Genomic DNA, 10578 nt, shown 5'->3' with positions numbered 1-10578 from the left:
CCTTCGCGACGACATTCTATTAGCCTGCCACGACGAGCCGACATCTGGTCACTTGGGCTACTCAAGGACTCTGGACAGGGTACGAAAGCTGTACTACTGGCCTTGACTGACTGCTTGCGTCAAACGCTACGTGAAAGGATGTCGTGAATGCCAGCGCCGCAAGTCACCCCCCTTCAAGCCTGCAGGCCTTCTACAACCCATCGACCCTCCGCGTACGCCGTTTGATCAAGTTGGAATGGACCTTCTTGGCCCTTTTTCCTTGTCTTCCTCCGGCAATAAGTGGATCATTGTCGCAACTGATTACTTGACGCGTTACGCTGAGACGAAGGCACTACCACGCGGGACAGCATCTGAGGTTGCCCAGTTTTTTATGCATCACATTGTGCTTCGGCATGGCGCACCGTCATTCATCATCACTGACCGAGGGACCGCATTTACGTGAAGCTCCTGGACGACATCTTCAAGTTGAGTTATACGAGTCATCGAAAGGCCACTGCATACCACCCTCAGACTAACGGCTTGACAGAAAGACTAAACAAAACACTGGCAGACATGATATCTATGTACGTGGATGTGCAACACAAAACGTGGGACGAAATCCTGCCGTACGTAACGTTTGCGTACAACACTGCTACGCAGGAAACTACACGATTCACGCCGTTTCGTCTCGTTTATGGTCGAGATGTCCAAACTATGCTCGACGCCATGATTCCGTATGACGACATCGATGAGCTCGACCAGTTAGCTCCTGACGTCGAGGAGTACATTCAGCGCGCCGAGGAAGCACGTCAACTGGCCCGTGTGCACATAAGACAGCAGCAGTCTACAGATGCAATAAGGTACAATCTCCACCATCGACAAGTTACCTATGAGCCCGGCGACCAAGTTTGGGTTTGGACCCCCATTAGACGGCGAGGCCTCAGCGAGAAACTCCTGAGCAAGTACTTCGGACCGTACACAGTGCTAAGGCGTGTTAGCGACGTGAACTATGAAGTGATTCCTGACGGAGACCTGCCATCGTCCAAGCGCCGATTACCCCGTGCAGAGATTGTACATGTCGTCCGCCTCAAGCCGTATTTTACACGGTGATGTTCACATAGCGTACTGTTGAACAAACTTTTTGCTGTAGTCGCATCGTCCTCCGAAGAACTTCGAAGCGAATTGTTTTTCCCGACCACAGAACGCATTTTTTGCCTAGTGTGCATGTCCGTATCTGGGCTAGCACGTTTACATTTTTTTTTTGTGCGTCTTACCTCATTTGTGTACTTTTCATGTACGTCTTCTGTTTGAGCATCGAGTCGATGCTTCATTGGGAGGGGGAATAATGCCACCTGGTGTTTTGAGCCAGCCAACAATCATCATTGGGTGCCCAGCAAGAACGGAAGAAGACGACGAAGTCGAAGATCCCGCGCCAGCTGGAGAAATTACCCTGTTAATTATAGTAACCTTATTCTACCTATCAGATCAGTATTCATTTCACTGAAATTTGTTTCTCCAAATTCGTTAGTAACATTGTATTTTTTCTGACCTTGATAATAACTATATTTTTCACCTTTCGGTTAGTCTGACTGCTCGTTGGCACAATACTCTAGGTATACAAAATTTTCTTTGTTTTTGTTTGTGCCTTCTTTACTTTGCGTATCTCATTGTCAAAAAGAATTTTTTTTTTAGCTACCTACTGCCGCCCGATTCTTGGCCTATCCCCCTCAGTGGGTGCGAGCCATAGTGAAGGATCATCATCATCATCATCAGAACCGTCTTCCTTCGTGTCTGGCATTCTTCGTGTCTGGCTGCTGGTACTGTTGCTTGCGCTTGCCTTAGCGCTTGACAATATTACCCGCGGTTGCGTTTTCTTGTTTGCATTCTTGTTTTCGATTTATATTGTGTGTAATAAGGTTGATGTACGCACTTGAACCCCGCCCCCCCCCCATGTAATAAATAAATTTAAAAAAAACTCTCACTATCCCGAATTGTGTGTCGAGCCTACCTTGCGAATTTTTTTTTATCTCGTCTTTCAACATAACCTTCAGGTGCCACACAGTACATATAATTTTTCATGTACATATCTCTTTCATGATTGATTGTACTATACATTATAAGTAAATGTATTTTGTGCATCGTTTGGTTTCTTGTGTGTACTACGCAAGATTGACACAGACAAGTTACGTTACATGTTTCTCTACAGCACTAACTAAACCTTATTTTCACATCGCAGTTATTTTTACACCAGCTTAATCCTGTCAGCACACAGTTTTGTGGGCAAAAAAAAAGCAAAATTGCGCGTAGATATCGTCAAATAATTGCAACGAACGCGAAGAGCACGCGCAACGCAAGGGAAACTAACCGCCGTGCGCGAGTGGCTGGCTACAGTAAAGGAGGCGTGACGTGTAAACCAAAATACAACAGCGAAAAAGAAAAACTTCCACACACAGGGGGTCGCAAACCTTATATACCAAGCATCGAAGCGCAAAAAAATAGTGCGTATTTCAAACATACACACGGCATATTAAATGTAAATTGAATTAGTCAACTTGGGGCATGTTCCCGGCGCCATACATTTACGTCTTGGACCTTCGACAAGTTAACGGCTATTGGTTATAAATATGCGCAGATGCGATACCGATAAAAAAATCCTCATCAAGGCAAAGCACTTGGAAGTGCGCCGCGAGTAACACTATTTATGAACGCAAGCTTAGCTGAGTCTCAGCTCGTGTGACTCAATATGGCGGCGCCAGCGGGGTTGTATCCACCCTGGACGGCGGCGCTGGGCATCGAGGCACCCTAGCCGATTCGGAGCTTCACCGCCCACTCCTTTTTAAGACACGCGTCCAGCGCAAAAGACTCAACCTTACCTCATCCTTCGCTGCTCGGTTGGTGCACTGAGACACGCAACCCTGTTGCTTTTAATATTTTTCCATGGCGTAAATAGAAGCTGTTAACAAAACAGAAACGTGCCCGTGCATACCGAGTCACACGGTAACACCGTGTGAATACTCTCTGACATATTTCTCTCGCTGGCCACTACGCGGCGCGACAGTCTGTGTGCATTGCCAATAAGCCGAGCACAAGCCTTAGACAGAAATGAAATTTTGACGGGCTCAAAGCTCCGCCATCCTAAATACCAAACCAACCTTGTCCTCACTTAATCGTCTACATTACCGCACCTCAACAACATCCTAGCCGAACACTTTATTAATATTCAGCAGAGCACACGTTTGTCTTCAATTTTCACAGAGCCACCCCGAGTTGTCTATCGCCGGGGAAGGAATCTTAAGAATTATCCTCGTCAGAACTAGAACAACCACAGTTAAAACATAGAATCAGGCTGCAAACTTTGTGGTAAACCACGCTGCAATGTCTGCAAGCACATGACTTCAACCTGTCTTGCTGAGGCTACTTCCTCTGCTTTTACATTCAAAATTAAGGAACCTCTAAATTGTAGCAGCAGCAATGTGTTCTACATGCTTCATTGTGAAGTCTGCGATCAGCAGTATATAGGCCAGACTGGAACCGAGTTCAGACTCCGTCTAAATAACCACAGAGCTCACACCCGCACACTTCCACATCTCTCATTTCCAAAACATATGAGTCTACCAAAGCATTCATTTGACAAAATACGTGTCACTCTTCTCCAGTCAGGCTTCCACTCTTCTCGTGAACGGGAACAAAGAGAGTCATATTTTATCCACAAATTTAGATCACGCACGGTATAAATGAACACATGGTAAACCTCTCGTTTTTTGTCCATCAGTTAAATTAGCTAAATAAGAACAGAATCCCCGCATAGGCAAGTCGAACACGTGAGTGATGTTGAAAGAATGCCCAAGGTTCCAGTGGGGTAGCGGACCGAACCACCCATATTATTGTGCCTTGTTTTTTATTTCATGCTTATTTCGCCACGCTTTGCAGTTTATTTCTTCTTCTTTTGTGTTTCTCGTGTTTTCCCTTTTCTTTGTCTGGCACGACCAGATCTTAGTGTCTTTTCTTTTTTGCACGTTCAGCTCAAAATGGCAGGCGTGCCCGTCAATGATGCATGCCAAACATGCTTAACAGCGACCTTGTCATTAAAAAAGTTGTCGCAGTTTCACCTGAAAGGCGAAGCATAAATTGCGATAGCAAATTTGTAGAGATCTATACGGAGTAATGATAGTAGCTTTATCGGCTGTATAAACTTGGACATGCAGCAGCACCGGCAACACGCAGAACTGTTGTCGACGCCGTCGGCGTTTTGCCCGCGTTCGCACGAAACGCGTGCGGCGTTGGTGACTGTTGCCGGAGCCTCTGATATAAATAGGCACTTGGTTCTGCAGCTAAACGTCGGCTCCCTTCTCTCCCCCTCCCCCCCCCCCGTGCCCTTTCACGCGTCAGAATAAGGCACGTTTGCTCTACACATATGGTGATTGTAAAGGAGGAAAGAGACGCCTACTTCTGCAGCCCTTAAGGGAGGCAAACCGCGCGTTTGTTCTCCGCCGTAGGTTCCTCTCCCCGTGAAAGGGCGCGTCCCTCGCGCCCTTTCACTCGCACATACAGCGTTCGGCGGCGCGCGGCGACGATTTCATCTCCATTGACGTCATACGGAACCTCACGGCGACGGCGACGGCAACGGCGACGGCGACGCCGACGGCAGAAATCTGCTTTGGAGTGTCCATATAATTGCTATCGCAATAAAATGTCCACTGCCGCTGTTGACGGGAATGTGTCGTGCATCGTCGTCGATCATGTAAAGGCGCGTGTAGCGGGGATGCCGTCAAAGGCCTGTCCGGTGCCAATTATGATTCACGTGTGAAAGCACGCATGCTCTATGCGTGCTCCAAGCACGCATGCTCCTTCACAGAAGACCACCAGAAGTTGGCGCTTCTGCTGGATCAACCACACGTGTCATCCAGCAGTCTATCTCGTCAAGCAAGATCTTCATAGAAGACCACCAGGTGGAGCTGGCTTGACCCGGCATCGAATCAAGCTATAGAATGCAGCAATAGAAGAGCGTAAAAATGCATCTAGAGCTCATCGAGAAGCCAAAAAGTTGGGATTACAAGAAGAAGAGGTGCTCCTTAGATGGATTACATACCAAGAAAAGAAAAGGGTTGCGAGTGAGCTCGTGCAAGAGAAAATTAAATGCGCAAGTGAACGTTGGGTGCATAACACTCACAAAAGAGACAATAGCGCCCCAAAAAGATTCTGGAACCATTTAAAAGCACTCGGAGCTCCAACTAAAAACTCGCAAACGGATAGAAGGGATGAAGACGGTAACATCTACGAAGGAGACGATGCGCTGCGGTACTTGAAAGACGTTATTAGGGATTACTTCGGCGTAGTTCTGACAATGGATCCAGCAACAGCAAAGAGGCCTGAGAGATCAAAATTTAGCATAGAAACCTTTTATTGGCAAAAGGCAGCAGAAAATGTCCCTAATAACAGGGCTGGTGGGCCCGATGAAATCCCAATACCGCTAATCAAAAAACTTGGTCCAAAAAGCAAGGCACTGCTGACTAATGCCATAGAGCAAGTGATTAGAACACAGAAAATTCCCGTTGGATGGCGTGAAAGCAAGATGAATCTCATCTACAAAGGCAAAGGAGATAAGAATAAGACGAGCTCGTACAGGTCGGCTACAGTAACGTCGATGATATATAGAATGGCAATGCAAGCCATAAAATTAGAACTGTCGAAATGGGTGGAGAAAAACGATGTATTGGGGGAACTACAGAATGGGTTCAGGCCAGGCCGACGCTTAGAGGATATGTTTGTACTAACCCAGTGCATAGAGATTTCAGTAGCTCAGAAAAGACCTTTATGGATAGCAATAAAGGAGCTTATGACAACGTAGACAGGGAATTGTTGTGGGATATTCTTCAATACGAAGTCATAGATGATGATTTCGTGGAGCTGCTGGGGGAGGTATATACAGACAACCAAGTACAAGTGGTATGGGAAGGTCGAAAAGAAAATTAAATGGCGGGAATTCACCAAAGATTGAAGCAAGGATGCCCTCTGTCACCATTGTTATTCACGCTTTACGTCGAGGGTATAGAAAGGCGACTGGAAAACGGCGAATTGGGTTTTGATTTATCCTACATGCGTAATGGACAAATGGTGCAACAGAAGGTCCCTGGACTGATGTACGCAGACGACATGGTGCTACTAGCGGACAATAAAAAAGATTTACAGATAGTTGCGAATATCTCTGGGAATGCAGCGACAAATCTAGGTCTTAAGTTTAGCACAGAGAAATGAGGAATTATGATCTTTAAGGAAGAGACGAGTAATTTCCTGTTGTCAATTCAACAGCAAGTAATACCCATTGTGAAACAATATAAGTACCTCGGCGTACACATAAACGAAGGAAAGAATTACTCAAGCAACCACCAAGATAATCTGAAAATAGAGGGGAAGCGGAATGCAGCAATAATGAAACACAGAACACTGTGGGGCCACAATATGTATAAGGTGGTGCGTGGAATCTGGAAAGCAGTAATGGTGCCAGCGCTAACATTCGCAACTGCCATTCTATGCTTAAAAGCGGATATCTTGTCGGGTTTGGAAGTTAACCAAAGATCAGAAGGCTGGTTGGCTTTGCGAGCCCACGGTAATACTACAAATGAGGCAGTGCAGTGTGACATGGGTTGGGCCTCTTTTGAAGTCAGAGAAGCGCGGAGCAAATTTAGTTTTGAAGAAAGGCTCAGGAACATGGAAGAAAATAAATGGGCGGCTAAAGTGCACAAGTATCTCTACATGAAAAGCGTGGACACAGAATGGAGGAAGAGGTCAAGGAAGTTGCCAACCAAGTACGGGGTAATCGAAACTGTAAATAGACATCCAGGAGTCATCAGAAAGAAAGTGAGAGAAATAGAGACCGTGAATTGGATGCAAAGAATGGAAACAAAAAATGCAATGGAGATTTACAAGAATGAGAATAAAGAAATTAGAAGGGAAAATCTGTACGATAACACTAAGGGCAGTGCCTTGCTATTTGAGGCTCGAGCCGGTTGCCTAAGGACCAAAACATACCGGAGCAAATATTCGGAACTAGATGAGGCATTTGTATGCTGCAGTAAAGATCCAGAGACCACTCAGCCCATCCTAATGGAATGCGACGGGATCCACCCAGCGAGAACCGTAGGTAACGTGCAACTCCCAGAAGCGCTTGGGTTTAAAGTGGAAGGAAACATCTACAGATCAGCCGTAGAGATAAGCAAGAGACGATTAGAGTACTGGTGGAAAAAAGCAGGGAAAAGATGGATACGACCTGATCTCTTAACATCATAGGTAGCGGTACAAGGTAAATTTTTGAAAAAGAAAAATAATAATGAGAGGTATACGAAAATGCTAGACAAAGCACATGTATAGTATACCTGATTAAATCAAGCAGGCTAGGTGACTATTTGTCGCCGCCCCGTTTGAAAGGGGATGCCAATAAATCATCATCATCATCACGATCATCATCATCGCTACTTAAATGCCGCCTTCACCTACCATCAGCAGCGGCAGCAGCAGTGCTCGCGCACGACTCACGCACTCCTTTCTGCTCGTACAGGCTATCTTTAAAGCAAGTTCTTCACAGAAGACCACGAGAAGTTGGCGCTTCTGCTGGATCAACCGCGCGTGTCATCCAGCAGGCTATCTCGTCAAGCAAGATCTTCATATAAGACCACCAGGTGGTGCTGGCTTGTCCCGGCATCGCTACTTCAAGGCCGCCTTCACCTACCATTGACCATTCTTGGCCGCAGCGGCAGCAGTGCTCGCGCACGACTCACGCACTCCTTTCTGCTCGTACAGGCTATCTTGTCAAGATCTTCACAGAAGTTGGCGCTTCTGCTTGATCAACCGCGCGTGTCATCCAGCAGGCTATCTCGTCAAGCAAGATCATCATAGAAGACCACCAGGTGGTGCTGGCTTGTCCCGGCATCGCTACTTCAAGGCCGCCTTCACCTACCATCGACCATTCTTGGCAGCAGCGGCAGCAGTGCTCGCGCACGACTCACGCACTCCTTTCTGCTCGTACAGGCTATCTTGTCAAGATCTTCACAGAAGTTGGCGCTTCTGCTTGATCAACCGCGCGTGTCATCCAGCAGGCTATCTCGTCAAGCAAGATCTTCATAGAAGACCACCAGGTGGTGCTGGCTTGTCCCGGCATCGCTACTTCAAGGCCGCCTTCACCTACCATCGACCATTCTTGGCAGCAGCGGCAGCAGTGCTCGCACACGACTCACGCACTCCTTTCTGCTCGTACAGGCTATCTTGTCAAGATCTTCACAGAAGTTGGCGCTTCTGCTTGATCAACCGCGCGTGTCATCCAGCAGGCTATCTCGTCAAGCAAGATCTTCATAGAAGACCACCAGGTGGTGCTGGCTTGTCCCGGCATCGCTACTTCAAGGCCGCCTTCACCTACCATCGACCATTCTTGGCAGCAGCGGCAGCAGTGCTCGCGCACGACTCACGCACTCCTTTCTGCTCGTACAGGCTATCTTGTCAAGATCTTCACAGAAGTTGGCGCTTCTGCTTGATCAACCGCGCGTGTCATCCAACAGGCTATCTCGTCAAGCAAGATCTTCATAGAAGACCACCAGGTGGTGCTGGCTTGTCCCGGCATCGCTACTTCAAGGCCGCCTTCACCTACCATCGACCATTCTTGGCAGCAGAGGCAGCAGTTCTCGCGCACGACTCACGCACTCCTTTCTGCTCGTACAGGCTATCTTGTCAAGATCTTCACAGAAGTTGGCGCTGCTGCTTGATCAACCGCGCGTGTCATCCAGCAGGCTATCTCGTCAAGCAAGATCTTCATAGAAGACCACCAGGTGGTGCTGGCTTGTCCCGGCATCGCTACTTAAAGGCCGGCTTCACCTACCATCGAACATTCTTGGTAGCATCGGCAGCAGTGCTCGCGCACGACTCACGCCCTCCTTTCCGCCCGTACAAGTTGGTTGCGACAGCACTTGTGTTCGTGTGATATTTCGTCTTTTCGTCTTCCTTGTTGCGCCGTTCTGAAGCTATGTACCAACTCGCCCAATTGTCAGTGCTGCGACAGCATCTGTCGTTTTCCTTGTTATCCTGTTACTGCCACTGCTGTCATTAACTGTTTTTTTTTTTCAGCTACTTGTATCCTGGTATTGAGTTTCTAGTGTTTTTATATACTTGCGTGTTGTTAGATATGCCCTCCTGAGCTGAGCTCGCTAAAAGAATTGACGAACTGGAATCAAGGCTTCTTAATGAATCTGACCGTATGACTGATCGCATTGTTCACAAGATTGTAGTGCAAATGAAGACTACTGGGGTTGACGTGCCGGAGCTAAAGAAGCACGTGGGCAGTCTTGAGTCCAGTCTAAAATTTTTGAATAATCTGGTTGAGAAGCTGCACAGTGAAAAAGCCTCACTTGTGGCAGAAAACAAAGCCCTGAAATCTGAAAACTGCTCACTTTCCCGCAGGCTGTCCGCAGGCTGTGGACATGTCAATGACATGTCCACAGCCACTGTTGGCGGGAATGCGCCGTGCATCGTCGTCGATCAGGTAAAAGCGCGTGTAACGGGACTGTATCAAAGACCTGTCCACTGTCAATGATGACAGGAACGCGTCACGCATAACCTCGTCACCAACAAGTCTCTCTGGCCATGGGCTCTCTCATGTTTTTTTTTTCTTTTTCTCTTTCTCTCCTTTCTCTGTATTTTTTTGCGTGTTCTTTCTCTACCTGAAGATATAAAGAGACTGTTGCGAGAATTTCCTATATCCCTTGAAAAATGTCGGTACCGACCGAAACTGTTGGGTAAATAAACCTAAGATAACCGCGAAGTTGCGCTTCTCATTCCTCTCTATCTCTCTTTATATACATATATTGTGAGCGCATTTTGCGCATATCGTCGTCGTCATCTGTACAAACGACTCATCATCTTGTGTGAGCGCTATTTGTGCATATCGTCGTCGTCATCTGTACATACGACTCATCATCATCTTTTGTATCGTGCGGTGCTTCGTCTCTGCCTCGGGCGACTGCTCGGAAATAAAGGCATCGCATCGGTCGACGTCTCACAAGTGGTGGAGCGTGCTTCGATTCCCCACGTCCTCTTACTTTCCCGATTCCCCTGGAGCTCCGGTCTGGTCGTCGTTTGCTCTCGCCTACCAGGGTGATGGCAGAAACCAACCCATCCACCAGTGCTGCTACCACCTCTGCTCAGCCAGCTGGGCCTACCTGGATGGTGAACACCACACACCGCGATCCTCCCGTCTTTGCCGGCCTCCGCAGCGACGACGAGGACGATTGGCTCGATTACTACAACAGAGCCAGCGACGCCAACCATTGGGACGACACGCACAAATTGCGGTATACCTAACTTCGGTTACCTAACCGAAGTTGCGAAGACGTGGTTTTTTAACCACGAAAGTGACTTTTCGGACTTTTCAGACGACATGCCAGATATTCGGCATGTCGTCTGGACGCTCCGAAATCGCGAAACAGAGGCTGGCAACGCGCGTGCAAGACCAGGACGAGTCCTATACATCCTACATTGAGGACGTCCTCGCTCACTGCCGCCGCGCACAGAGTGACATGGCGGAAGCTGACCGCGTTCGCCACATATTGAAGGGCA

The sequence above is a fragment of the Dermacentor silvarum genome, chromosome 8 (assembly GCF_013339745.2).
Source record: "Dermacentor silvarum isolate Dsil-2018 chromosome 8, BIME_Dsil_1.4, whole genome shotgun sequence".
Taxonomy (NCBI): Eukaryota; Metazoa; Arthropoda; class Arachnida; order Ixodida; family Ixodidae; genus Dermacentor; species Dermacentor silvarum.
This window is presented reverse-complemented; position numbering follows the sequence as displayed.